Source organism: Schistocerca piceifrons, chromosome X (assembly GCF_021461385.2).
Source record: "Schistocerca piceifrons isolate TAMUIC-IGC-003096 chromosome X, iqSchPice1.1, whole genome shotgun sequence".
In the NCBI taxonomy this organism is placed as follows: Eukaryota; Metazoa; Arthropoda; class Insecta; order Orthoptera; family Acrididae; genus Schistocerca; species Schistocerca piceifrons.
Genome location: NC_060149.1, coordinates 732,844,538 through 732,870,640, shown reverse-complemented (window position 1 = coordinate 732,870,640; position 26,103 = coordinate 732,844,538).

Here is a 26,103-nt window from a genome sequence, read left to right as displayed (position 1 = left end):
ATTCAAGTCGAAGGCGAACACTCGCCCACTGGCGAAGTCGGGAAGTGTACACTCCGGCGATGTCGACGTTATCCTGTCTGTCGGCTCTCTCGAATCTTCCTTAGAGACGATGGACTCAGATGTCGAACTTGGGCAATCATCTCACCCCAAGACTGAGCCTCCACACACTATGGGCTGCCCTATTAGGCAGAAAGTCAGGATGAAAGTGCTACCTCCGAATTCGATGGCTCCCATCCTACAGTGAAACACTAATGGGTTCAGAACACTTGTGGAGGAACTGAAACTTCTATCACAGGAATGTCCCCTGTGATTATGTTTGCAGGAAACGCATTTTGAAGTGTCGGATGGCCGTGTGCTGTGGGGCTATATGCTGTATCACAAAGATGACATGATTGGGGAAAGGGCCAAGGTAGGAGTCGCTGTGTTGTCAATAACGCACACCACTCCTCCACTCTCCACCTGATCCACAAGCAGTTGTCACTGAAATTCATTTATGTCAGAGAATCACTGTTTGTGCCCTCTATCGACGTCTGCAAGATGCAATACTCTCTGAGGCTCTCGCAGTTCTTATGACAAAATTCCCCTGCTCATTTCTCCTTCTGGGATACTTCAGTGCCCATTATGTCTTCTGGGGGTCGACCTCTATTTGCCAGCAGGGTCCGATTTTCGAGAGCGTCATGACGTTTCACGAGCTGTGCATGCTCAAAACCAGTACTCGCACCCATTTCTGTGCTACTTATAGATCATTCTCAGCCACCGATCCCTCTTTCTCCTCTCAGGCACTTGTAGACGCTGTTCAGTGGAAGTCACTGGCGACCGTCATTCCAGTGACCATATCCCATTCTGGATTCACCTACTGGACGGAGCATTATCTGAACAGAAGCCAGCAAAACAGTTGGTCTGCAGGACTAACTGGACACTGTTCAGCCAACTGGCTGTGTTTGAACGTTCCGACTGTGCCCAGGAATGGGTGGACCAGACCACACGAGTGAACCAGCATGCCGCTGGTCTATCGATCCCAGTGTCCTTGGGTCATCTTAGGAGGCGACCAGTAACTTGATGAACACGTGATTGCCGTTCAGTAATCCACGGCAGGCGTGTGGCTCTTCGACGGTTTAACTACCGCCCAACAGCAGACAACCTCATAGCCTTTCATGTCACAAGATCCAAGGCGCGATGGCTAATTAAGGTGAGCAAGAAAGGGTCGTGACAAGCGTTCCTGGACCCCATAAATCGTTCCACCTCTTCTACAAACATATGGGAAGCCATTTGGAGGGTTTGCGGTAAACACACTCGTTTACCGATAGCAGCAGTACAGAGAGGCGTCTTCCAACAACGCAGGGAGACATCGCTCAGACGCTGGCAGAGAATTTTGTGAAAAGTAGGCCTACTCCCAGTGCCAGTCAAGATCCAGCTTTTCGTGGATGCCGTGCGATTGTAGAGAAGGGCAAGTTGGTCTTCAGATCCTACAATTCTGAGTTTTACAACTGACCTTTCTCCATGTAGGAGGTGGTATCGGCACTGCCTTAGACTCATGGTACTGCACCTGGTCACGATCAGATCCAGTACTGCGTGCTTCGACATTTACCAGCAGTGTCAAAAGTAATCTTCCTAGAACATTTTAATTTGATATGGCAGTCAGGCCACTTCCCCAAGTCGTGGACAGAGGCAGCTTTGATACCCATCCTTAAACCAGTAGTTACCGGAGTATCGCCTTAACGACCTGTATAGGAAAGACACGGGAGCAAATGGTTGACCGTCGTTTGGTCTCGTTTTTAGAGATCAGGCAACTTATGAGCCGCTCTCAGTGTGGATTCCGGAGATTTCGGTACACTGTCGACAGCCTGACCCTGTTAGAGGCGGCTGTTGAGCAGGCTTTCCTTCGTAAATATCACTGTATTGGGACATTCCTCGATATCAGTAAGTTCGTATGATAATACTTGGAGACATAGTATTCGCACACATCTGCATCAGTGGGGCTTTCGTGGCCACCTCCTCATATTCATACGGTCTTTCCTAAGAAATTTTTAGGGCTCCTTTTGTTGACTCGCTGTCGATCGTTTCGAGCAATAGAATGGTGTCCCTCAGGAAAGTGTTTTGAGTGTTACCCTATTTGCAATAGCCATAAACAGTATCACATCTACGGTAAGGAGTCCTGTACATTACTCGTTAGTTGTGGACGATTTTTCTGTGTTCTGTTCCTCTTCCAGTGTTTCAGCAGTGACCTGTCGATTGCAACTCAAAGTGTTGAGGATAGAGGAGTGGGCTTTAAAAACGGGAGAAGGAGGTATCTATCTTATTGGTATTAGGTCACTTGGATATTGCGGGCAAAGAAGAGGTGGATCTAGCAGCCAAGTAGGCGTTTCGTGATCCTCAGTTATTTCAGTGTGCTATCAGCCTGCATGCTGCAGCCTCGCTGTTGAGATCCAGCGTCTTACGTCGCTAGGAAGGGTGAGTGGCTGGAAGTGACAGACAGTAAGCTCCGTAGTAAAGCCCACACGCGGCTGTGGCATACGTCCTTCTAGCCACGTCGACGGGACGAGGTCGTCCTTATTCGTCTTCACATTGGCCACAGCCCTATGGCGCATGGCTTCTTGCTCCGGCGAGAGGACCCTACAGTGTGTGGTGTTTCTGTCGTACCGATCACTGTGTGTCACATTTTATTGGACTGTGTTCATTTTCCGACAAGCGGGCCGCCGCTGATTTGCCGACGAATCTGCGCCCTGTTTCAGGTAACGTTTTAACAAATGTGCTTCGACTTTTAAAGTTTTGTCAATTGTTGAATACGGTTTTTATGTGTTGACAGTGTGACTGGCTCATCCGTTTTTTGTAAGTGGTTGGCCAGTGACATTTCCCTGTGCCTTTCTTTTAGTTCCTTCGTCGTTTTACTGGTGTTTTAATCTCATGTACAGCTACCTTTTTTCTGTTGTTTCAGCGCCTGTGTTCCATTTGAGTGCATAAGTGTTAAAAAATTTTAGAAGTTTCCTTCACATTCGTTTGTTTTAATGAGTGTAAGGAGTCTGATAACTTCGCCGTTGAGCGCCCATAAACTCCAAACACACACTTTTTCATTAAACGAGATTGCCTACCTGCATCGAATTCCTTTCATAAGTCAAGGAATATTGGATAAACCTGGGCGGTTTTGACTGTGGCGCTCCTGATCTCATGGACGAACACAGGTAGCTGAGATTTGTGAGATCCCTGTTTCTAGACTGTACGTTGATTTTATAGAGAACAATTTCCTTATCCACAAAATACCGTGTTGCGTGACCTTAAAACACATTCCAAAATTACAATAGATTGGGGCAGCGCTGTAGACCTGCGGCCCTTCATTAGGACGGATATGACCTGCTCTTTTTCTCTGCTGCTTGGTATCCTTTGTTTCTGCAGCTATCCATGCTGAACTGCTGGTATAAGGGGAGCAAGTTCTTTCGCGTAACCTATGCGGAAACTTACAGGCAGTTGATTTTCAGTGCGGCGATCTATTGTTTAAATATCTGCCATTTTGGACTTCGAGTAATGATTAAAAGTACAAACAACATTACGAACCGCCACGGTGGAATAATTTAGGAAGGCCGAATACAGTTTTTCAAGCTTCTGTTTGTCATCTTCTATTTGCGTGGTACTGTGGTCTCTCAGCGAATGAATTATTGATTTCGATCTGTTTACTGATCCTACGTGTGGCCGTAGTTCCTTAGAATTTATATGTCAGAAAATTTAACTTTCGAATTCATTGAACGATACTCAAATTGCTCTCCTGACGCTCATTTTGTTTTCGTTCAGCTTCTGTTTATCGGTTAAATTTTTACTTCGTTTAAATATATGATGAAGCTCACTTAATTTATGCATCAACTTTGTAACGCGACTGTTGAGCCATTGTAGTTCGTTCCTATTCCTCATAATCTTTCTGGGCACTCACAGGGTTTCAATGAAACGTGTTCGCAAACGCCTAAGTTGGACATCCTGGTATACGCAGGAAAACGAGGAACAATTCCAGGCCGACACGTGTTTGATAAGACGTAAAAATGGTAAGGAGAACCAAACACTAATTTAATCTTACGAAAATTGCGAACCAGAAAGTTGTTTCTTGGCTAACAATAAGAGAATAACGAAAAACACATATATAAAATTCATACAGTGAACTTTTATTACATGCCAATGAGGAAGCGAAACGTTTATGAGATAAATTTAAATAGGCTTTTATTTAGATGCATAGGCGGATGACATCTCCAAGGTGATAATAGTATTAATAATAATAATAATAATCGTAATTTTTGAAAGAAAAGGAATGTGATTTTCAAAGGTTGCTGAAGGACTTGAGTACTGATGCCATCAACTTTACAGAAACGACTAAACATACTGTATCGGAAATACCTCGAGAGAACCAACAAAGAAAACAGAGATGGTGGAATAATGAACGCGAAGAAACACTTAGTTGAAAAGATAATTTGGAACAACTAGCATAGCACGAAAACAAGTAGTAATTTGAAAATTTGTCGGTTTGATTAGAAATAAACAGTTCAAACACTTAGGCCACAAAATAGATGCTACGAGAAGTAGCATGAGGAATCTGTAGGACACATTAAAATATTTTATGCAATAGAATATTACAACACATTCAAGAACTGGGTACTTTCCGCAAAATGAAAAACGCGTACTTGGCAATAAAGAAAACGGTATGCTACTGTCAGCGTATTTTGAAAAGCTAGTGACCTGAAAAAAACGGACACCACAACTGGAACTCCTTGATAATATGCTAAATGAAAATTCAAAGTCTCGAGTCATCAATTCGAGTAAAGGTTAAATCAAACAAAACACAACAAAGCCTCAGGTGAAGATGGACTCACAGCAGAAATTCTAAATGTTAGTGGAGAGCTAGATGTTACAATTACAAGATATGAACTAGATAAAGTCTAGAACACAGAAAAATTTCCAGAAAAACTGCAAGAATGTTTTAACTTACCCATTTCATGAAAAGGGAGACATAACAGATTTCATTAATTACTGAGGACTTCCATTACTATTCTTATAATACAAAATCTTATAGGATGCTCTTTTGAGCACATGAAATAATCAGTTAGATAAACAAATGGGAGAATATCGAGCAGGATTTATTGGTCCAGTGGATATTTTAAACCTTAAACAAATAATGGAGTAAACGAACATATCGAATAAAAGTATAATACGAATATGCGACTTTATAAACGCGTATGATTCGATAGGCAGAGACTCCCTCCTCAAAACCACGAAGGAACTTCCAGTAGATAGGAAAACTGTGTACATAACTAAAAAAACTGGTCTTACAAACGTAGTATCTAAAGTTAAATTTCTTGGTGCAACTTCTGGTCGCATAGAATTTTTAACAGGAGTCCGACAATGGGACGGTTTTTTCAACACTATTACGTGTTCTGCTGGAAAAAATTACATGAGAGAGGAATACAGAGGAATAAAAACAAATAAATACTAAATAAAGCCGCGCGTGTAGCCGCGCGGTCTGAGGCGTCTTGTCACGGTCCGGGCGGCTCCCCCCGTCGGAGATTCGAGTCCTCCCTCTGGCACTGGTGTATGTGTGTTGTCCTTAGCGTAAGTTAGTCTAAGTTAGATTAAGTATTATGGAAGCCTAGGGGCCGATGACCTCAGCAATTGGGTCCCATAAGACCTTCCCACAAGTTTCCAAATCTACATAAAGCTACGTAGATCGAAAGAAGCAATACAATGTTTGGCCTTTGCAGACGATCCCGTAGTAATAGCTGGAAACTTAGAGAATGAAAATAAAAGTCAAGAACTTCTGAAAGAGAAGGCTGAAAATGTAGGTGTATAAAAATCCTTTGAAAGGACAGAACACATAACAAACGAAAGTAGGTCACCGAGAATTATAATAGCGAAGTATGGCAACATCAAGAGAAAAGACAACTTTAAGTATCTGTGTGAAGATATAAACAGGAAATGAAGAAAAGAACAGTAATCCTTGGTGCAATCCGTCTTTATTACAGCAGATCTAGATTTCAATCGCCGGCCGGTGTGGCCGAGCGGTTCTATGCGCTAAAGTCTGGAACCGCGCGACCGCTACGGTCGCAGGTTCGAATCCTGCCTCGGGCACGGATGTGTTTGATGTCCTTAGGTTGGTTAGGTTTAAGCAGTTCTAAGTTCTAGGGGACTGATGACCTCAGAAGTTAAGTCCCATAGTGCTTTGAACCATTTTAGATTTCAATCATTACATATCCACCCTCAGTGCTACATAGCTCAAAACGAGGGAATCGGAAAGAAATATAATATAGCTGACAGAGTATTGTAAGTGCTTACAAAAGCACCACTCTATTACATACCATGTAACAACTGACATTCGTCCAAAGTGTCACTTGGTAAACAATACTGATTGATGTAGAGGATACAGGAATCTAACATGAATTGAAGCCGTTGCTTACATGATTAGACGGGAAGACAGTGTGACTTCACAGCGTGTGCTACCCTCTATCGAAGTACTAGTGAATATTTAAATAATAGATAAGCCATATAATTTTTAATTTTTTTGTAATGTATTGAATAATAAAACCACGGGAAGTAGTTAAACCATGGAACGCCCTAAGTATAGCCCGCCGAATGACAGTCAATACATGACAGTACGTCATGCATTTTTACATTACAAACTAATGGAAGAAGTTCTATTTGCAATGCCATATAAAAGTGATTAGTACAGTATTAAAATAATGTACCAAAATAATTAAAATATAAAGGAATGAAAGTAGTACTACAAAACATGGTGTGCTTCTTTGGGCGTAAACTAATGTCGTACAACTCGCAAAAGTACGGTAGCGCCCTATCTGTGCCTACAGTACAAACATGTGGAATAAGCAGCATTACAGTGTCGAAAAATGAACCAATAAGTTAAACGAAGGTATGTAATGGAGTTACAGGAAATAAAATATGTTCTAACAACTGGGGTTATGTGAGGACGTGCTTGTTTTCAAACGTGCCCCCTCGTTGGGCTAATGTAGATCATGAGATCAGGAAAGAAACAAGATAACAACCATTAATGTTATTGTTATGTCCCCAGAAGCGAATAAAAATATGAAATTATTATAGTAAGTTAATAGGGCTTCCATAAACAGATCAGATGTACAGCCTTGAAATGCCAACTAACGGACTCGATATGTGCTACCGATGTGTGCCATATTGTGGCGGTAACAGAAACACCGGAAATACTTTAAACACTGGGACAGATCTTGTTGTGGGCTATAAATCAACAGTTGAAATTTACATTTTATGTTAAATATTTGCATGGTTATATATATTAGTGCTTAACATTAACTACAAATATCACGGCGTTGTTTTATAGCCCACAACGAGAAGTGTTGCATTGCTTAAAGTATTGCTGGCGTTTCTGTTATCACTACAATATGACCAATATGGCTCACATCGGTAGTATATATCGTTTCTGTGAGATTTTTGGCATTGCAGGCCGGTGCATAATATCTTTTATGGATTCTCTCATAACTTACCATAGTAATTTCATTACTAGTACCTCTAAGCGTGATTATCTTGTTCCTTGCCTGATTTCGTGGCTTACATTAGGCCAATGAGGGCGCACGTTTGAAACTAACCACGTCCTCACCTAATCCCAGTTGTTTGAACATATTTTCTTTCCTGTAACTTTCTCACATTGCTGTATTTTACTTATTTCTTCATTTTTTGTGCGCCGGTGGGTAGTTTCATCCCTTTCGACAATATAATGCTGCTTCATTCCACATATTTATACTGTAAATACAGAGACAGCGTAGATGTATTTTTACGAGTTGTACGACATTAGTTTGTCGCCAGAGAAGGCACGCCATGTTTTATTGTATTGTTTTCATTCCTTTATATTTTGAATATTTTGATACATTATTTTAACATTGTACTTTTCGCTGTTGTTTGGAATTGTAAATGGATCTTCTTCTATTAGTTTGTAACAACAATACATATACTCTCCTGTATTTACTGTCATTGAGGGGGCTATACTCACGGCTCCAAACATGTGGTTTTATTTTTCAGCACATTTAAAAAAAATTAACGATGTTATAGCTTTACCATTACTTTACTATTCACCAGTACCTGGATAGTGGGCGCCACACGCCTGTCAGTCAAATTTTCTTCCTATTTAATCATGTAAGGAAAGGATTCAGTTCATGTTCGACTCCTGTATGCTCTTCACCAGGCAATATGTTTACTACGAGACACTTTGGACTAAGTTACTGGATGGTTCCTTTCAAATTGTATGGCCGATTTCCTTCTCCCTCCTTCCTAAATGGTCCCGGCGGAGGTTCGAATCCTCCCTCGGGCATGGGTGTGTGTGTTTGTCCTTAGGATAATTTAGGTTAAATAGTGTGTAAGCTTAGGGTCTGGTGGCCTTAGCAGTTAAGTCCCATAAGATTTCACGCACATTTGAACACCCTTCCCTAATGCGACGGGACTGATGACCTTGCTGTTTGGTCCTCTCCCCAAAAACCAACCAACCAGCCAACGAATGCCATTTGATGTTATGTGGCACGTAACTGTGTGGTGCTCATGTTTTCTCTTACGATACGTTGAGCATTGATTTAAATCAGTGGAGAAATTTGTGTGGGACCGGGATTTGAACCGGATTCTTCTGCTCACTGGGTAGATGCTCTGATCACTAAGCCATCCTGACGCCATGCTCATCGCAGCTGCACTGAGTACCCTAGCACGCCTCCCGTCAGACACAAAATATTAACTTATTTACACACTACTAATGTAATGCCCATTGCCCATTATCCTCATTACTGGCGGCATTTCCCCGACTCCACTAACAGTTCGAGCCTCCTGTGCATCCGCATTGAAGAGATCACTGACTGTCTTTTTTTTATAATGTGTGTGTGTGTGTGTGTGTGTGTCTGTGTCTGTGTGTGTGTGTGTGTGTGTGTGTGTGTGTGTGTGTCCTTTCGGACATATCAAAAGTCGGCCAATGATCTCTTCATTGCGGATGCACGAGAGGCTCGAACTCTTAGTGGTATCGACGAAATGCCGCGAGAAATGAGGATAACGGGCAAGGGGCACTACATTAGTAGGTTTTGGATAAGTTAACATTTCGTGTCTGACGAGAGGTGTGCCAGGGTAGTCCGTGTAGTTGCGATCAACACTATGTCCGTATGGCTTGGTGGTCAGAACATCTGTTTGGTAAGCAGGAGACCAGGTCTCGAATCCTGTTCAGGCACAGATTTTCGACTTTCCCCGTTGATTTAAATAAATTCCCACTTGCAGCCAATCTCTGTAATTCCTCTGTGTCTTAATTCATAGTGGCAGCTGGATCGAATTGGTGTCTGTTGTTTCGGACATATCAGAAAGAACAGACACCACACATACACATCTTGCATTTGTTCCTGATTCTCCTGTTTTGTATTATTGAGCTGTGAAGGTTTTTATATAACAGTTAAATCTAGATCTGCAGTAATAAAACGACGGATTTGGCGATCGACTGCTGTTCCTTTTTCCATTGCCCATATTCAACCTTCGCTGCACACAATAGCATCAGATGGATTTAAATCTGATTAAAATATACAGGAAAGTTCAAACAGATGTCATTAAAATCAGAACTGAAGAAATAGAATGACCATGCATGAAGAACAACTAAGAAAAAATAGTTCCATGAGACGTGTGAACAAGCTGTGAAGGCCAGCGAAAGAGCAAGGGCGGTGCACATGCTGGACAGACCATGTGTGGAACAGCAGGAAGCACTTAAGACCGTAAAAGAGAAACAAACAGGATTCTGAGAACAGAAAAAAGAAATATCATGAACAATCTGATTGATGAAATCGAAAAGGCAAATACCATGATAGTCAGCAGGAAAATGTTTCAGCCGGCCGCGGTGGCCGTGCGGTTCTAGGTGCTTCAGTCCGGAACCGCGGGACTGCTACAGTCGCAGGTTCGAATCCAGCCTCGGGCATGGATGTGTGTGATGTCCTTAGGCTAGTTAGGTTTAAGTAGTTCTAAGTTATAGGGGACTGATGACCTAAGATGTTAAGTCCCATAGTGCTCAGAGCCATTTCGAAAATGTTTCAGATGTTGAAACATGTGAGGAATGGTCACAGCAACGAAGCTTTAGTTAATAATGATAAGGATTGAAATATGCTAACAGACAAAAAAAATTCTGAATAAATGGAGAGAATATTTTGAGGAGAAGTCGCAAACATTCAAGTGACTCAACAAGATGTAGAAAGAGCAGTGAGGAAACTAAAGAACAATAAGGCATCAGGAGAAGGTAGGATAATGGCAGTGATGTTGAAGGAAGGAGGAGAAACACTTCAGAAAGATCTATATAATCTCATAAAAGAAATCTGGGTAAAATAAGGAATCCCAGAAGAGTGGAAATCATCCGTCATTATTCCATTGCATAAAAAGGATTGTAACAACTACATAGGCATTTCTTCCATAAGTGTACCTTATAAAGTTATATCTTTAATAATATTTGAAGAACTAACGCTATTTGCAAAAGATATTGTAGGAGAGTACCAGGCAGGCTTCCTGGAAGGACGATCGACCATCGATCAAATACAACCATTGGTTTCTGGTGACGTTCGTGGACTTCTCAAACGCTCCACAGTATCCACAGATTAAGTACGTACAACATACTGAGAGAGCTTGGTATACCAATGAAGTTAATAATATAAATGGTCAAGGTGTGCACAGCGGAGATAAAAGCCAAAATCAAATACCAAGATGAGCTGTCCGAGGAATTCCATATCAGAACTGGTGTGAGACAAGGTGATGATATTTCACCACTGTTATTTAATCTGGTCCTAGAGAAAGTAATCCGAGAAATGAAAAGAGAAAACAAAGGGGTGGCGCTAAGTGGTAGGACATATTTATTGGGTTATGCAGACGACATCGCAATTCTAGCAGAATCAGAGGAAGAGAGGACAGGAACTGTAGAGGACCTGCGGAAAAATGCAAGTAAGATTGGATTACGGATTAATGCGGGAAAGACTGAGGTAATGGAGGTATCAAGAGAAGCTCCTAATGATATCCCATTACATGTAGGGATATGGAAATTTGCTAAAGTGGAAAATTTTAAATACCTTGGTACATTGTTTAACAGGCAATTTTAATTTAAAGCAGGAAATAAACCAACGTATTGTGAATGGGTCTAAAACTTATTTCATTCTAAAGCAGATAATGTCATCCAAGAAGCTGTCAATTAAGACCAAACTTAAAGCATACAATGCCGTGATAGTGCCAGTATTGTTGTACGGGACAGAAACCTCAATCACAACAAAGAAGGATGAAGAAAACTTGTTGGTCTTCGAAAGAAAAATTATAAGAATCATCTTGGGTCTGTCCAGGAAAGGAGCTCGTGGAGACGTAAAAAGAACCAAGAATTGTATGAGCTGATGAGGTAACCGAACATCGTTAAAAAACTGAAAACGTGGAGAATAAGCTTGGCAGGCCACATTGCTAGGAGACCAGACACCTCTCGGGCAAAAGCCGTTCTTACGGAAAGACCTGATGGTACCTGTCCAAGCGGAAGACCCAGAAAGCGATTGGAGGATGAGCTAGGGAAAGACCTTTACCAGCTAGTAGTCCGTCACAGCTGGATCCAAAGTGCACAAGATCACCATCTATGGACGAGCATTGTGAGGTCGACGCATGATCTACAGGGTCCTAGCTTGCCGATGTAATGATGATACTGATATGCATGAAAGTGAAAACTATGTACAATAAAAATAATTTTCTAAAGATGTTAAATTAAGGCATTACAACATTGTTGTAAAACCCGAAGTCCTCCATGTATCAGAAAAACTGCTTTATCTCTATGCAAAGTGATATTATAAAATTGAGGAAAGAAAGTAAAAATTGATTTTGCCCAAAATATTAGGTCCAATCAAGAACAAAGATGGCAATTAGGTCATGAGACCGAATAAAGGAACGTATCCATTCTGCTCTAAAATAACAAATGAGATCAGGGAAAAAACGTGTTACACTCTGTGAGTATCTAGAGACAATGGAAGAAGATAGATTAACGAAGAAGATCCACACATTATTCCGAAATAGAAATAAAGCCGAAGAAAATGTGGATGAGGAGATGAGATAAAAGATTTAGAAGACATGCTGACCGAACAAGAGACCTTGGTCAACAAAGACAAATTCGGAGTAAAAGTGAAGAGATTCAGAGGTTTGCAGGAACATAAAAAGAAACCACGGGTCAAATGATGAGATGAGAGGAAAAGAGCTCATTCTGAGAAAATAAAAGAGTTTTTGAAAAGAATGAATGAAAAGACATGTAAAAAGTTAACTTATCGTGGTCTCTAGTTGGTCTGAAACGAAACAAATAAATAAATAAATGATAATTCTATAGAAGCAACAAACAAGCGACGGATAAAACATAAATACAAAGTAAAAAATTATTTTTATTTCTACTACACAGTACATTTTTGAGCTTATTTATCTGTCTTCGATGATGCATTTTTTTGTATCACAGACTGGAGGAAAAAAGGAAAACGTTCATGAAACACGGAATTTCTGCATGTATAATCATCTTGAATAACTGCCATCAAGACCGGCGCCATTCACATTCTTTAACCATCTTGATTGCTTTGTAATTGAACTTATTTTCTTTTGGTTTTAGTTCCAAAAATGTCTGTTTCTTATAGCGATGCATCTGACCTAAGCTCCTGTACAATAAACATTAGCGTCTCGTGTTTTTGTTGCATATTCGATGGTCAGGAGCTGCAATTTAATGTAAGGAAAAAACTTCGTCAAATAACGTTGTGTGTTTTAAATCATGGATAATAGAAGAAAACAGATAAATTTAGATTTCCTCATTCAAAGTTTAGGAACTCATCTTTACAGCAGAGGCCCCCAGTCCATGTTACTGTCAATGACCGCAGGGATATTAGCTGCGGGCGTTGTACAAGAGTTTTGCTGCAGCACATACCCCTCGGCGAAGTCTATTGATCTGTCGTCGAGACGCCTATATTGTGGCTACTGGGGTGTGGTTTCCAGGTGCTGCATTGTTCTTCAGTGTAGCGGTTGTTCAATACCTCGCAACAGCACGCCTGAAGCAGATGAGACATTCAGCTCCGGAAACTGCCACTATGTTTCAAGAAAGCTTCCCACTATTCTTCCAAGAATCATCTAACATCTGTAACCTCTAACAAAAACTGGATGTGCTGACATAGAAAGTACATTGAAAAAGTGTTGAGAAATAAATTTACATCGATACGCGAATCCATTCGACAGTGGCCTGGAGGGATTAGGAAATTATCGGAACAGCTGAATTCTGATTTTAACCCCACTTTTCGTGGTATGAATCATTTCTCTTAAACATGACGCAAGTGGTTCTTCAACATTGGTAATTCGGAGACCTTTAAGACAAAACGTGATCATATGTTCCTTAGCGATTTTTTACTGTGACATTTCTTTCAAACTATCAGGTAAGTTGTCGGTAACACAAAACATACCAGGTATTTTCTTTTCGTCGTGGACTTTATTTGGCTTATTATATCATCATAATAATAAGGATAATGAAGGCGGCCCGATGGAGCACTGTCCAATGATTTGTAAATTACCGTATGAAGATCGCTATCATAGCTGTATCGCCAATATATGTGTGTACTTACATCTTCGACAATGATAAAGAACTACAGTGGTTTCCTTGATGAAAATTGATACAAGCATATTAACCTGACCTAAGCTTCTATGTTTGAGTTACTGATAGCAAAAAAATCATTCCACTTAAATGGTTCATAACGTTGCGCTGTGACTCCTTCCTTTTTGTTTATTTATCTCCGTTTCAGTGAATATGGCGTGGTGAGGCTGCAACTGAGAAATCTTGAATATGAAGAAATTTAGTTTTTCGCAACAGTGTCTGCTCTCCTATGATTTTATGTTTAAGTGCAAACCATTGTACCACGTGTTTATCGCGTTCTAAACAGTACGTCAAACTCTACTTCCTTTTCCTTGTCTATTATTAAGATTTACAAAATCAGATAACTTACTACAGTATACATTTATTGTTACTGCTTACGCGAACGAGCCTGCTGAGTACTGCGTAAAGTATCCAGAATCATTGGTCCTCATTTTTGGTCAATAGCTCTTTCATTTTTGTTGTATTAGCTTGTTTTCACGCACGAGGTCAGGATGTTCTCGTCACCTTCAGATTTCTTTTTTTTTTAATTTTTTTTACTGGTAAACTTGCCATTGTTAAAACATTATATCGAACTATTCGGTTGTCCTCGATATCGTCTTCACAGATATATGTCAATTTCAGACACATTTTTATTTCTGCAGTCCACTTTAATGTGTCAGTATGTACTTAAGTCCTATTTCATAAAATACAGCTGTCTGCCGTTCTCTTGATTTGACTTTAAGATTTTCATTTTCATTTTCTAATCTCGCTATGAATGTTCGTGTTGCGTTCGATCTCTTCTTTGCTTCTCAGCGTAAACTGATCGTCCATAGATTGTGGCCGAGGAGTCCTTTTATAATTTGTCATTCTCTTTTTAAAAATGTCTTGGATACTTACTTTCCTGTTTAAAAGTAATATCTCCGAGGCATAGAGACATTTTGGTTTAAAGACTTGTTTTTAATGTTTCAGTTTTGTGTGTTTGGAGATTCAGTTTTAGCCGTATGTATCGTGAATGAGACAGTTTCCATTGTTTTGTTAGCTGGATCCTTGTTCTTTGTAAGAGTTGAATCTGTCTTTTCTAACTAAATTTCCAGACCTAATTTTTCTGTTATTTTTATGACTTCCGTCTGTTTATGGGCTATTCATGTGCCCGAGGACAGGCTGCAAGATGATCTGCAATTAGCAATGAAATCTGCCCCTAACTTCCCTCTCTCTCTTTTTAATTTGACGGAAAGACTAATTTGCTTGCGTTACTCTTGTATTACTTTCTCAAGAACGCTGTTGACGCTGTTGAGTAATGAAGCGGAAATCTATCTGCCTGTCTGACCCCAATCCTTTATTCTCAAAGGTTCAAAAGTTGCTCCCCTGAATTTTGAGTATGTTAAAATTTGTTTATGAATTCAAGAACGATGGGATGTATATTTTCTGATCCTTCATTTTCATCTATTTATTACGAACTACTGACAAATGAGCTGTTTTTAAAGGCAAGAAATGTACTCACCTGATTTTCGTTCGCAGGTCCTTTGATACCTAGGATAAGTTCTGCTCTGAACGAGTTCTTTCATGTCTAAATCCTGCTTCATATTATCTGACTTAAGTTTCACGTGGTTTTTGTACTCTGTCAAGAAGACATTGCGATGAAATTTTGTTTGTGCGTAGCAGTAAAGATATTCCATTATAGATACTTACATCAGTTTCTCTTTATTGAAAACGAATCACATGAAGAAATAAGCGATGCCACATATTGAGAAGGTTGTTTCGGCTACGCTACGGAAGTTTTTCTGGGAAGCTCTTACATATCCTTCATACAGCCCCGATCTCTCTCCATGCGGCTTCCATATTTTTGGAGCCCTGAGAAAAAGACATTCGTGGCTGTCGCTTTGCTTCAGACGAAGAAGTCCATGCCTGGATATTATCATGGTTTCGTAGGGAAATGCAAACATTTTTCCATAAAAGCAAAGGCAGAATTGTCTCACAATTGTGTAAATATATTAACAGTTATGGCGATTACTTTTAAAATAATAAATATTTTATCTAATTTCGTCTGCCTTGTTTTCGTTCGACTGCTCCTTATAATTTTCTGATGTTGTGAAATATGTTCTACTAGCCAAAGTCTCTTATAATTTCCCTAATTTCCTCTTAAATGTATGTTCCGATTAATTTAATCATTTTTGCTGTAGTTCAGTCTTTACTGCTCTTTTTTAAGTCGCGTGGTTTAGCGATTTCATCTCCGTCAATGAATGTATGTTTTACTTTTTTGTGTTATCGAGATACTAATTTTCATGTTGATTGTGGAGAACTGTGTACTATTCCAGAGTGTTTTTAGAGGTCGTTGCAGTTTTCGTAACCGTTTAATACCAGTTGTCCGTTTTCGTTTTTAAAACAAATATCCTGTTCTTAACACCTTCTAAGTATGCTCTCGAAACTCTTGCATTTTTTGTAAGCCTTACTCAATGCCTAACAGTTCATCAAATACACAGAATTACTGGCCTATATCGCTGGCCTCCGTTATTACAGGATACAGGAGCATATTCTAGGTCCTAACATTATGACATTTATGTAACAAAACAAGTTTCTCCAGAGAATCGGTAGTGATTCAGGAAAAACCACTGTGCGAAATCACAAAGCAGTCTTTCATACATGACATCTGGGAAATAAATAAATACAGATGTACAGGTAGATTCTGTCTTCTTAGATTCCTGGAAGGTGTTCGACACTGTCCCGCATCGTTGACTGCAAACCAAGATAAGCTCATGCGAAGTATCTTCACAAATATGTGTTTCACTCGATGGATATTTGACAAATAGAATACAGCATATTATATTGATGGCGTATGTCCCACAGAAGCGGACGTACATCGGGTGTGCCACATGGGAGCATAAAAGAAATTCTAATGTTTTTAACAGGCATAAATGATGTATCAGATAGCACCGGTAGTGCTGAAAGAGTGTTAGCTAACGATGCTGTTGTCTACAGGAAAGTTCGTCGTTGGTCGTTGATAAGGAAACACAGACTTACAGAAAATTTCCACGCGGTGTAATTAATGGCAGCTCTCTATTAATGTAGATAAATGTAAGATAATGCCCAATAGAGAGAGAGAGAACACGATTACAAGATTAGTGGTGCAGCCGCGAGGGGTATCCGCGCGGTCTGGGCCCCTTGCCACGGGTCGCGCGGCTCCCCCCGACGGGTATGGGTGTGTATGTTGTTCTTAGCGTAAGTTAGTTTAAGTTAGAGTACGTAGTGTGTAAGCCTAGGAACTGATGGCCTCAGCAGTTCGTCCCAGAGAAACTTACCACAAATTTCCAAATTTATTTCCTTTCACTTTCAGTAAGCTATGAAAGCTCTACGAAATCATTGATCGGTGCCGCGTAGGGTGATGAGATACTCTTCGGACCGTGTTACTTAACATTGTTTCAGATTGGAAGTGCGAGTGGTAGCTGACTGTCTGGCGTTGCTGCCTTAGCTGAACGTTCGCCATTATGGGAAGGTAACTAATAATGGGCACCGAGAATACTTTCTTTTTTTTCGTAATTTAAGTAATTTTTGGAAACAGCCTTGTTTTGAGGGCTTTACCGAACGAGGAAGCGCGACCATATGGCGCTGTATTAGTATTCTGAGGACGGTGGTTCAAATTCTCGGCCAACCATGCCGATTTAGGTTTACCGTGGCTTCCATAAATCACATTAGGAAATTACACTGATGGTTCTTTTGAAAAAGACACGGACGCTTACCTTTTTAGTCTTCCGCCAATCCGAGTTTATGCCTCGTCTCTTATGACAGACAAGAGCAGCTACAGTGCTGGCCTTTAAAACTGCAGTGTCATGAATTTGGTATGCAACAAACATTAAAGTGGCACAAAGTGTATTTCATATTTGGATATTCAAATGATTATCCTGTCAGTGCACTCTCACAATATATGTAGGAGTAACGTAATCCGTATTTTGCATGTAAGGAATGATTATGTAGCGGGATTTTCATTGAGAGAGCATTTTTGCCTGTTGACTGCATAGGGTAAGACTGAGCAACGACTACCAGCACGCGTCGGAATGCCATAACGTAATGATAGTGGCCCATCGGACAGTGTCCGCCCCGATAGCTGAGTGGTCAGCGTGACGGATTGCCATCCTACGGGCCCAGGTTAGATTCCCGGTTGGGTCGGGGATTTTCTCCGCTCAGGGACTGAGTGTTGTGCTGTCTTCATCATCATTTCATTCCCATCCGGCGAGCAGGTCGTCCAATGTGGCATAGAATGTAATAAGACCTGCACCAAGGTGGCCGGACCTGCCCCGCAAGGGGCCTCCCGGCCAATGACGCCAAACGCTCATTTCCATTTTCCATGGGACAGTGCGAAGACGCCTCTAACAATACGGACTGTCAGCACGGCACCACAGCAGAAAGAGTCGCACCGACTGCTGTGCGCCCACACATGTGCGCCCGACGACAATAGCGGACACAGGAGTAGCGATACATCGCCTTTTCGGATGAGCCAAGTTCTGCGTACAGTATAACGACCGACGTATCCTTGTGCATGTCTTGGTCTTCTGGCGTGACTGTATGTAGCGCCATTAGGTACATAACACTATCACTACTGCTTCGCAAAGCCGGTAGGTGGACAGTAGCCGCCATATTTCTGGAGTCTTAAAACCACTGTCTCTAACCTATCTGCGACATCTCTGTGAAGTTATCGTCCAACCTAACGCAAGCCGGATGTTGCCCGTGCTTGCCCCGCTAGACCGAGTGTACGACTGTTTCCTCGGCCAGCACATCCGTGTGAATACTTCCTTTGGTGTAAACAAACCTGTTTCCTGACTCAAGGTACCTGTCGTCATTGTACTATTCTCAACTGTTGAGCGAACAACATGTCTGTTCTCTAGGTCGTTAATCACGTGGGATCGTTCAGATCGTGCATGCCGTTCAATGTGGGCTTCATGGAATCCCAGCCAACACGAGCACCGATATTTCGGATCATTAAACGGGAGTCTCGACACGCTACGATCCTACCACTGTCGTATCCGGTAAATGTTCCTCCCGCTTATACGAGGCATAACACTTTTCCCACAAACATTTAAATGCGATTTAGGAAAGATAAACCAGCTGTGTAATGTTTCCTTATATACTGAATGTACATGGCATGTCCTCTACCTACACTGTGTTGTTGCACTGATACGTGAATCATTTCCATATCTAAGTATGTAATATAATTCTGGCCAATATGTCGTTTTCTGCTTGTCGCACTTTCGAAATAAAGGACTGTGAAGTGGAGGAGAACCGAACCCGTTTGTCATATTACCGCACACTATTTGGCGTATTGGTTTGCCCTTACCGCTAATGATTAGGCTGTTTTCAGCGGACGCCCCTACAGTTCCCCATACCAGATTCAGATACACAACAGAGAAATAATCAGAATTGAGAAGTTCTAATTCTCTCCGGTTCCCGATACCCTAAATAAAAAAGCAATTAATGTGGGACGCTATTGAAGGTATCCGATCTTTATAGTTAATCTCATAATACGAATACAGGCTGTTCGGAAATTCCCGTTACAAACCTCTAGGACTTGTAGAGGGAAGTGAGTACACAATAGTTTGAACAGAAATCCATGTGCCGAAACGTACCATTTCGTTCTACGACGGTTTCGATTTAGATGTGCAACTCGTCCACGTCTGCTGAGGAACAGAGAAAAGTCTCAAAAGTTGCTTGTCTCGGTATGCATTAGGGTTTGACAGGATGAAGCGCACTACGTCAGACGGTCGTCTGATGTCACGTAACGTCTGTTGTATTGCAACAGTAATGTTCTGTATGTTGGATTCTTTTTTGCTTTGTGATAATATAAACACGTAATGTTCAAGTGTTAATACACTGATGAGCCAAAACATTATGACAACCTACTTAATAGCTTGTTTGTCCGTCTTTGGAACGAAATGCAGCACTGATTCTGCGTATCAGGGATCCGACAGTCTGAAGGTAGGTTTGTGGACGTACACGGCATTAGATGTCTACGCACAGGCCATGTAATTCGCTTAAATAACGGGCCGCTGATTCGCATACACGATGATGGCGCCCGATAGCGACCCAGAGGGATTCCATGTGACTTACATCAGGTGAATTCGCTCGCCGAGACATCAACGGGAGTTTACCATAATGCCCCTCAAACCAGTATAGAACGGTTCTCGCTCCGAGATACAGACAGTTACACTGGTAAAAGATGACTTCGCCGTCGGGGAAGACATCAAGCACGGAGGGATTCAGTTGTTTCGCAGCTGTCAGCTTGTCTTCGATTACTACCATAGACCCCATGCCAGTGCAAGACAACGTCTCCCTATAGAAAAAAGGCGCTCCCACCAGCCTGCATCCGTGGCGCACTGCACGTTTCGAGCCGCCGTTCACCTCGATGACGGCGTTTGTGGAAACGACCATCGAGCTAATATAGCAAAAATGTGATTCACCCTAAGAACCGACACGTTTTCATTGTCGAAGAACGGAGACGGTATGTTTCCAGACATGGGTTCCTATTCATAATATAATGTACTCACTCTCCTCTGCAAGTCCTAGAAATTGGTAACGAGAATTTCCAAATACCCTGTATTTGTCCCACTTGAACATACGACAAGTAGCAGCTTTCGTGGATGTCTTCCCATTTTTATTCGGTCCTTTCTCTAGCCATGGCATTTTCTATACCGAGTCGGTGACGTCCTGTCTGATCGACTTGAGCAGGAAAATGTCGTTCCTCAAGGTAGTGTTTTAAGGGGCTCCGGAACGCCCAATACTTGCAATGTTAAAATAACGCTTATAAATTACGCCTTTTCTCACAAAGTATTTGAGGTAGGAAGTTGAACTTTTTACAGATTATTTATTGGAATATGGGCTACAACTTAACACAGGGATTTTACAAAATTTTATTTCAGTTATTAAAGATGATTTTTTTTCAATTGTAATGAAAATTCACAACATTTTTTTGCAATTTTTTATTTATATATTCAAAAATATACAGTTTTTTGGAAAAAGGCTGTGTTAAATTATGCAGAAGGTACTGTGTAACATTTACTGAAAGTTTGAAACAAATACGTTTGGAAGATCCTTAGAAAACATGTAATTAGTATGAGAAAATAAAAGTTTTGGGAATCGAGCGACAAAGATTGGATTAACTTTTTAGTGCAGTCCAGGTCCATAGGATGGATTATCTTCATCCTCTGCAAACTCCTCCTCCAGCTTCCTCTTGTTCCTCCTCCTGTTTACTCTTGCTTGTATTTCTAGACTCTTTACAGCCCTGTCTGCAGCCCGAAGGCGTTCCTTGTCTAAAGCAAGCATCGCTCGTTGTTGTGTTCGTAGGTTTTGCTACCATTTTCTTCAGTTGCAGTTACTGCAACACTGTTCCAAAAGGTGGTCATGTATGAACACTTATCACATTTCAGTTGTATTTCACTAGCAAGTCCTACGTGCTTTATTATGGAGAGTTCCAGACCAACTTCACTACAATGAATACATCTTACACAGTTTGAAAAAATTCCTTTGAGAACCGACATATCAAATATTTCATTCACTTCCGATTCGCCCATAAAACATTCATAGTTTTCACTCATTGAACCAAGCTTCTTCTGTGAAGTATTTTCTTTCCCACTTTGACTGCTATGGGCAGGTGTACTTGAGAGGTTAGGTTCACTCACTTGGTTATCGTCTTTATTGTTTACAGTAATAACACATACCTTTGGCTTTCCAACATTTCTCCTTTTCTTAAAAGCCTTCAGAGGATTTCTAATAACTTTACTTTTACTCATTATTATACTTCAACAAAACAGAGACTCAAGAAACAGAATTAATTACGAATATTTTCGAGATAACGACAGAGTAAATAAACATGAAACAATCGACAATCACACCAGCGATATACACTCCTGGAAATGGAAAAAAAGAACACATTGACACCGGTGTGTCAGACCCACCATACTTGCTCCGGACACTGCGAGAGGGCTGTACAAGCAATGATCACACGCACGGCACAGCGGACACACCAGGAACCGCGGTGTTGGCCGTCAAATGGCGCTAGCTGCGCAGCATTTGTGCACCGCCGCCGTCAGTGTCAGCCAGTTTGCCGTGGCATACGGAGCTCCATCGCAGTCTTTAACACTGGTAGCATGCCGCGACAGCGTGGACGTGAACCGTATGTGCAGTTGACGGACTTTGAGCGAGGGCGTATAGTGGGCATGCGGGAGGCCGGGTGGACGTACCGCCGAATTGCTCAACACGTGGGACGTGAGGTCTCCACAGTACATCGATGTTGTCGCCAGTGGTCGGCGGAAGGTGCACGTGCCCGTCGACCTGGGACCGGACCGCAGCGACGCACGGATGCACGCCAAGACCGTAGGATCCTACGCAGTGCCGTAGGGGACCGCACCGCCACTTCCCAGCAAACTAGGGACACTGTTGCTCCTGGGGTATCGGCGAGGACCATTCGCAACCGTCTCCATGAAGCTGGACTACGGTCCCGCACACCGTTAGGCCGTCTTCCGCTCACGCCCCAACATCGTGCAGCCCGCCTCCAGTGGTGTCGCGACAGGCGTGAATGGAGGGACGAATGGAGACGTGTCGTCAGCGATGAGAGTCGCTTCTGCCTTGGTGCCAATGATGGTCGTATGCGTGTTTGGCGCCGTGCAGGTGAGCGCCACAATCAGGACTGCATACGACCGAGGCACACAGGGCCAACACCCGGCATCATGGTGTGGGGAGCGATCTCCTACACTGGCCGTACACCACTGGTGATCGTCGAGGGGACACTGAATAGTGCACGGTACATCCAAACCGTCATCGAACCCATCGTTCTACCATTCCTAGACCGGCAAGGGAACTTGCTGTTCCAACAGGACAATGCACATCCGCATGTATCCCGTGCCACCCAACGTGCTCTAGAAGGTGTAAGTCAACTACCCTGACCAGCAAGATCTCCGGATCTGTCCCCCATTGAGCATGTTTGGGACTGGATGATGCGTCGTCTCACGCGGTCTGCACGTCCAGCACGAACGCTGGTCCAACTGAGTCGCCAGGTGGAAATGGCATGGCAAGCCGTTCCACAGGACTACATCCAGCATCTCTACGATCATCTCCATGGGAGAATAGCAGCCTGCATTGCTGCGAAAGGTGGAAATACACTGTACTAGTACCGACATTGTGCATGCTCTGTTGCCTGTGTCTATGTGCCTGTGGTTCTGTCAGTGTGATCATGTGATGTATCTGACCCCAGGAATGTGTCAATAAAGTTTCCCCTTCCTGGGACAATGAATTCACGGTGTTCTTATTTCAATTTCCAGGAGTGTATATTGAACCATCACAGGTTAGCCACAACACATACTTTATCTCACATCACTAAAATGTACCTGATGAACACGGACGTTAATAATAACACCATTTGACAGCAGTTTAACAGCGCCACAGTGGGTCACGCCCATGTAGAACACATTTCAAAAAAAATTTAAAAATAGTTGTAGTCTTCGGAATTGAATAAATTATATATCTATTAAAAGGTAATAGTCTGCAGATTCAGAAAACGCAAAAAAGTAAAAATTTAACTTTTCATGATTTTGAGCCTTTCCGGAGCCCCTTAAGTGTGACTTTCTTTGACACAGCTATTAATAGCATTACGTCAGTAGTGAAAAGTCCTGTCCAGTATTATTTGTTTGTGTATATCTTCTCTGTGGTTTACTCTTCTTCAAGCCTTGCATCGACAAAGCGTCAGTTGCGACTAACTCTTCGGCGTTTGGGTGAATCTGCGCAGAAGAGTGGTTTTCAGTTTTCAACCGAGAAGTCTGCGTGTGTTCTTTTTAGCAGTTCTCGTTCCATTTTAAACTTTCCTGAGCTGAGGATGAGGGACACTGTTCTTAATTTTAAAGACACGGTGCGGTTTCTGGTCCTCATTACGTGGTTGCCACATACTAAGGACCTGAAAAAACGGTCCCTTAAGGCTGTAAGTATTTTAAAATGCCTTAGCGACCGTACGTGGTGAGCAAACAGGACATGGCTGTTTCGGATTTCCAGAGCCTTTGTGCGATCTCGGCTAGATTATGGGTGTACGGTGTATGGGTCCGCCCCCATAATAAGCCTCTATGCAGAGGCTGAGGAACCGCCCTTCACATCAGGCGAGAGCTACTTACGGTTCGCCAGGCATATAAAACACTATCCACACCATACACATCTGCATACCATACCGTTTCTCGGCCTCCAATTGAAAGGGATTTTCGTAACCAGCAACAAGGCCCTGTGCGATTCGCACAAAGGATTGCCTTTCAGAGATATGTGTGGCCGGTCTTAACGTTTTTACAACGAGATTGGAGCAGATTCCCACTTTGGCTCCTCCAAAGGCCAAGGCTTATATTAGACTCGATCAGTTTTAAGAAAGAGGCTACACCAGATTTTACATTTCAATATCTGTTACTTGACGTATTGGATATGCAGTACAGTTTCACAATAGTGTACACTAATGGCTCCCAACAAGGGAATTCCCTTGGTTGTTCTTTAGTGTTCCTCGACCATGTCACCAGGATTCGCCTCCGTGATGAGTATACCTTTTTCTCGGCGGAGCTCCACGCAATCCAGTCACTGGAGCCTGTGCGACGTATTCAGGCAAACGGTTTCTCAGTTACTCCTATTACCGTAGCGCCTTACTGTCGTTACGGAACCTGTACCCAGCTGAGAAATTGGGCTAGATGATACATGACCAACTATACTTGCTCCAACGGCCGGGAAAACAGGTGTCATTCTGCTGGGTGCCAGGGCATGTGGGGATACGCACAAATGAACAACCCGATCGGGCTGTCAAGGAGGCCTGCAGAGGACAGGATGTGCCATAGTGTCCTATTCCCCTCCAACCTGTCGTATCTGCATTACACAGCAAGTTCATGCAGTTGTGGAATGAGGAATGGCTGGCAGTAACGGACAGTAAGCTGCGGTTAGTGCAGTCAACTATCCGGCCGTGGCATTTCTCCTGCCGGTTACTCAGGCGAGATTAGGTGATCCTCACACGTCTTCGAATTGGGCACTGCCTCCTTACACACAGATTTTTACTACGACGAAAGGCCCCTCATTTTGTGATGCTTGTGGCAAGCATATCTCTGTACCCCATATTTTTACTGGAATGCAAGGGCAGAAGCAAATATCGGTGGTGAAATGTGTGGTGTCACCGCCAGACACCACACATGCTAGGTGGTAGTCTTTAAATCGGCCGCGGTCCGTTAGTATACGTCGGACCCGCGTGTCGCCACTATCAGTGATTGCAGACCGAGCGCCGCCACACGGCAGGTCTAGTCTAGAGAGATTCCCTAGCACTCGCCCCAGTTGTACAGCCGACTTTGCTAGCGATGGTTCACTGCCTACATACGCTCTCATTTGCAGAGACATCAGTTTAGCATAGCCTCAGCTACGTCATTTGCTACGACCTAGCAAGGCGCCATATTCAGTTACTATAAGTACTATCTTCCAGAATGTATTTCTGAACAGATAATATTGTCAGTCATGTACCGTCAAGGCGACGTTCATCATTAATGGACTAAAGTTAAGCATCAAACTAATTACGTCCGCTTTCTGAATTCTCATTCCATGTCATGTTCCAGACCTCGCGTCAGTATGGTTCTTCCCTCCTCACGCCAGCCTGCGTGAGCTAAAACGCGTGCATTTCGGCCTCCACTCGTAACACGGTGTTGGCACTTCTGCTAACACAAAAATATACCCCCTATTTGAGCTGATGATGAGAAGAGTGTGACTCAAGTGTTAAAAGTTATGTGACGTGTCTGGACTCTGGCCTAAGCTTATAGGCTGGAGGTTTTAGAGAGTTGCAGAGTGGCTGGCTTATGCTTTTTTATTCTTGCGGTCAGCCACCCACGTCCATCTGCTATATTGTTTTAACTCCTTCTAACACTTTCTTCCTGTTTAGTTAGTGTTTTACTGTTGGTATGATACTTCGTTTCGTGCTTCCATGTGGGTACACACATAGTTTTCCGCATTTTATAACTTTGTTTCCGCGCTGCTTTATACTCGTGTTTACTGTAGATTACCGACAAATATCTCAAACTGTTTTCGCGCGAACGCTGACGACCTTGCTGTCGTGCGCCCATACCACCATAGCCATCCATCCATCAACATACGGTAGCTCTCATCGATCGCCATGTAGCCTGCAAGTACAATTCGACGAGCAAAATTCAATACCGTAACCAATGCAATAAATTCAAGAGAAAAAAAAAAAAACAAGAAAATCTCTCTGTAGCAATAAACAGAAATAAATGATTTGAAAATTGAAAATTACGAGAAACATTGTGTTTGTAACTTCAACCACAAATTATGTCTTTTATTATTGGCTTATGGAACGACAGACAACCGTATTTCACGTGTGATAAGAGGAAGAGTGATTTCAGTGTGGCTGAGATGAAAGGAGTTCTCCCGCGGATGAAGCCGGAGGGGTGTGGGTAAACAAGTAACTTCTGCAGAGTTAAATTAACGCC